Genomic DNA, 4,731 nt, shown 5'->3' with positions numbered 1-4,731 from the left:
TTCTTGTAAGTCTTCAATATATATTTTGAGTTTGCTGAGCAACAAAAAAAGAAGTATATATATACATTGCATAACTCAAAAATTACCCGCATGATCAGCTTGAAAATTATCTTAAATGTAAGGTAAATGAATTCCTGCTACAACCAACCTACAAAACACCAAAAGAATAAAATTATTTATTTTTCTTATTTTGCTTGACATGCTAGGATATATAGGCCTCTAAGAATACTTGACTAGTCTCGCGGCAGGGCTATTTATAACATTATTATTTTATTTTGTGATGGTTTGGGTATTCAGGCCTCTTAGAGCATTAGACTAATCCTGGGGGAAATAAGACCACGGACCTTCACATCAATATTTATTTGAGTGCATTTATGGTGAGAGTGACCATGATGAAGAACCCTCAACACCAATTTTTACATTCTCCATAATATTTTGTGTCAGAGATAACATTTAAATTTTAGCAAGTAATCTTATATTTCCATAAAAATTGAGAGATGTACAATAGAATACTTACACAGTGGAAAATAGATGATCCTTTACAAGCTTGTCACCAAGTAATTAAATTACAATACACAGCTGTTTGAGCCAAATGTGGAGGATATAAGAGAAGATGTTATAAATATCAATGAAAAAATGAAGCGTGGTCGGCTGAATTCGAACCTGCACGGGCAAAGCCCACATGATTTCTAGTCATGCCCGATAACCACACCGGCACAACCACTTGCGTTTACTAGAAAAAAAACTTATTCAGAACACTTTATATTTACTAGAAAACAACACAGGTTTCTGATCAAAAAAAAAAGACAGGTTACCTAAATTATCTACGTTCTGCCCCAATTATGATAATCAAAGTGAGCACACTGCTTATCATAATGAAAATATCAATAATCATATCGACCCAATTATGTGTCACATCTTTGATCTGATAACAACGTTCGAAGAAATAAATGGCGCCCTTGTTGTTATCCTCCCAACACAACTAGATAGCAGTGTCAAATGTCAATGACCTGCATTCGGAATTCGTCACAACCATTAACCACCAGCTAACAGCAGGCCACCATTAACCGTCTAAGTGCGACACACGATATAATCACAAATTCACAATGTACATAAAGTAAAATAGTCTAAGCTAATAATAGACTCATAAAACGGCAAGACCTGGTCTGAGAGACGGCTAGAGACCTGTTGGAGTTACACATTGCAACCAATATATGGCGTAGAGTTTTGAGTTTTAAGAATTACTGTGAGGTATAGAACTATCTCATTACTCCCAAGGGCGAGGCAGGGCCGTCTCACACTTTTTTAGAGGCTCTAGGCGCGCCTCTAAATTTGGGACTTTTAAGTGCACCAATATATTATAATTTTTTCTCAAAAGAAATTTAATGGTCATACCTATACGAAACTAACAATTAGTGTTTACACACAGAAATTTTGAAGCATATTTTTACCCCTATTCTTATATAATATTGTAATACATATCACTAAATGTAAGGATATATATGATTTTTTTACGAAACAACATTCTACTTTTATACTCCTATGAAAATTTATCTATACATAATATAAAAAGAATTGTGATCTTCGCATTACGTCCAGCGGATATTTTTGTTTACAATTGGGAAAATGGTCGGGACATGTGCTTAGATGTGACTGGAATCTCGCCTTTTACTGGTGGAGGTGTTCGGACCTTTCGGCCTGGCTTAGCTTTGAGTAATGCCATCACTCGTAAAAATAAAAAATATTTGGACAAGTGTTTGGCTCTGGGTTATGGTTTTAGTACCCTGGCTTTCACGACGTTTGGTTAGCTTGGTGAAGAAACAGTGGGTTTACTTAAGAGGCTGCATAATCATTTGTGTAGGTCTGATGTTGGTGCCAAGAAATGTAATTTCTTTTTCACAGATTAGGAATTGCAATTCAGAAGGGTGTTGGAGCCCAGCTTGTAGCTAGGATTCCAACTAGTTTCTTGTCGTCTATGTTTGATATTTTACAGTAAAATAAATCAGATAATTATAAATTATAATCAAAAAAAAATAATTGATATTTGTTTTTATAAGGATTATTTGAAATGAGAGAAAATTGTTACCAAAAAATCCATAATAAACATTATATGCGAAAAAGTATTTTAAATGAAAATAAAAAGAATCATATTGTATTAGAAAAATTATATGTAATAAGATTTTATCACAAATTGTGTTTTTAATACGTTAAGTATAGTAAATACATTAATGAAGATGATTGAAGGCGTCATCGAGTATTGTTTTATTTTCTTTTTTAACTATTTTTTTTTGTAACTAATATTTATATAGTAATAAATTTTCAGCAATAGCTACTTCTTTATATTATCGTCTATGGAATTTATTTGATTAGATTATTCATTGAAGATAATTGCAATAATTGATTTTCATGAATAGATCTTCTACGTATTGTTTTCCATGATATTTATATTCTACCATTTTTTCATTGTGGCCAATCTCATGATAATCTTCAAAACTTATGCTTATAACTCTCATGTTCTTGCTTGAATAAGTAAAGATGAATACTTTTGACGATTGATCCTTGTCTTATATCTTCTTGTGAGATTTATTAAAATCCGAGCAATCATTTTTTTAGTAAAACGTCGCCTTTGTTGTTCTATTTTGAGAATGAAATCAAATGGAGGTGAATTCTTAATTGAACTAGAGCTTAATTAACATATCTTTGGGGGGAGTGTGTTTGTGGAATTTTGGAAATAAAAGTCCCTTTAATCTCTTTTATTACTAATTACATATGGCTTTGCAAAACATTATCTTAAGGGAGGTTAATTAATATGTGTGCTCATCGTCCCATCTAGCAAAAATTGACATGTAAAGGCTTAGAGGGGGTACATTATCAAAATAAGAAGTAGTATCACTATATGTTTGAAAAAGTATATTGTGCTTAAAAATGACAAACGATACTACTCATTGCAATAACAACTATAGGCGAAATGAAAATTCTGAAGGGTATGAATATAAAAGTTATTTTCTATCACTGCCGAATCTTCAATTACTTGTACCCAACGAACACATGAAGAACCGTAAGATAATAAAGTTGAACTTTCAAGAAATCAAGAAAGCATCATGGCGTTTGTACCGAAAGTTAAACTTCTAATTAAAAGTCCATATGTATTTCAAACGTTTTGCAATTAAAATTGATAAAGATGAGATATTTTTAGAGAGAATGCTCAGTTGAACCTCCACACATTGATATGGAAAGTATGTTGTCAAATTTAGATGTCAAAATTATTTCTCGATTTATAAAACCTACTTAAGTTAGCTTTGGTCTTGATATAAGGTAGTAAACTCTTAGGTTCATCCCAGTTACTCGTGAAGATTAAAGATAGAAGATTACATGAAGAAATTCATCAAAGGTTAGTGAAAACCACTCCCCCTTACATAATGATCCGCAAACCATATGTATTTGTAGTGTGAACTACACATTAATTCTCCCCCCTTTTGTCAATATAAATTGGCAAAGGTACGAAAACTAATGGGATCCTAATGAAATTTCCATAGAGATACTTCATGACCAAAAGAGAACATATCAACTTTGTTTCGATGATTTCACATAGTCGAAACTAGTGTATTCATCAAGGAGTTTATAAAGATACAAAAAACTCCTACAATATTCCACAGCCGCACTCCCCACAAAGATTTGGCAATTAAGCACAAGTTCAATTAAGAACTCTCCCCCATAAAATTTCATTCCCGGAAGAACAACAAGAGCGACCTTACTTTCACAAGAAAAGAAGGATTTCTTTGGACATTAACAAATCACATAAAACATGAATTTCTATCCAAAATACTCAATTAAATTAACCACAAGAGAACCCATGATTAATTTAATCAGAAATACTCAACATAAAAGAACTTATGGAGCCACACAATACTTTCACATAGAAGTGTATCAGGGAAAGACCAATACTGCGGAATATTCAAAGATTCATTCTATTTTTCATCAATATTTGCATAGAGACATGTAATAGACTTAATCTTTGTAAATAAAAGTTCATCCTATCTTCCATCAATATTTGCATAATGACATAATACGCTTAAATTTTGTTGTCAAAAGTTCATTCTATCTTTTATCAATATAAGCATAAAGACATGTGATAGACTGAACTTTTGAGCATATATGGGACAATCATAGTTCACGGACGCAAACACACATATCTCATAACAAGTTGCAAGATATAAAACCACAAAGATTAATACTGCAAAATCTTCTTCCAAATAAACTTTAGAATTTAAAAGATGAAAATCGTTGGAAATAGATATGTGTACTCACAATAATGGCTATTCCAAATCCCAGTTATCCTTCTTAAAATACAAGAATAAATTCTCATAAGAAGTTTCCTAGACATCAAGACAAACTCGTAATGCACATATAAGATGATTTGTCCTTAGAGGGTAGAATCAATCTTTTTTCGCACGGATTTACACCAAGAATGGCTACCAAAGGAAAAAATAAAAAAATTCTTAACAAAGAAGAACATATAAAGTCATTAATGACCATGCACCATAGTTCACATAAGATGACTGTGAACATTCAAGAATCTCATAGCAATGCGTACTACTGTCAATTCTTGAACTTCCTTCTTTGTGATTCACCAACAACATTCTTTTAAAATCTATAAATGAGCTTAGAAGATTATTACTCCAAGAATCCAAGTGCCCAAGTCTACGAGAAGTGGAACAAGTGCGACGAAAC

The 4,731-nt window shown here is 32.2% G+C and overlaps 1 non-coding gene across 1 annotated transcript; it reads right to left on the bottom strand.

Moving 5' to 3' along the window:
* Window positions 1-642: 642 nt before the first annotated feature.
* Window positions 643-724, bottom strand: TRNAS-AGA. Its single transcript has one exon. It is a non-coding gene; the product is annotated as a tRNA-Ser (tRNA).
* Window positions 725-4,731: the final 4,007 nt, after the last annotated feature.

Source organism: Papaver somniferum, chromosome 5, assembly GCF_003573695.1.
Source record: "Papaver somniferum cultivar HN1 chromosome 5, ASM357369v1, whole genome shotgun sequence".
NCBI lineage: Eukaryota > Viridiplantae > Streptophyta > Magnoliopsida > Ranunculales > Papaveraceae > Papaver > Papaver somniferum.
This window is presented reverse-complemented; position numbering and strand designations above follow the sequence as displayed.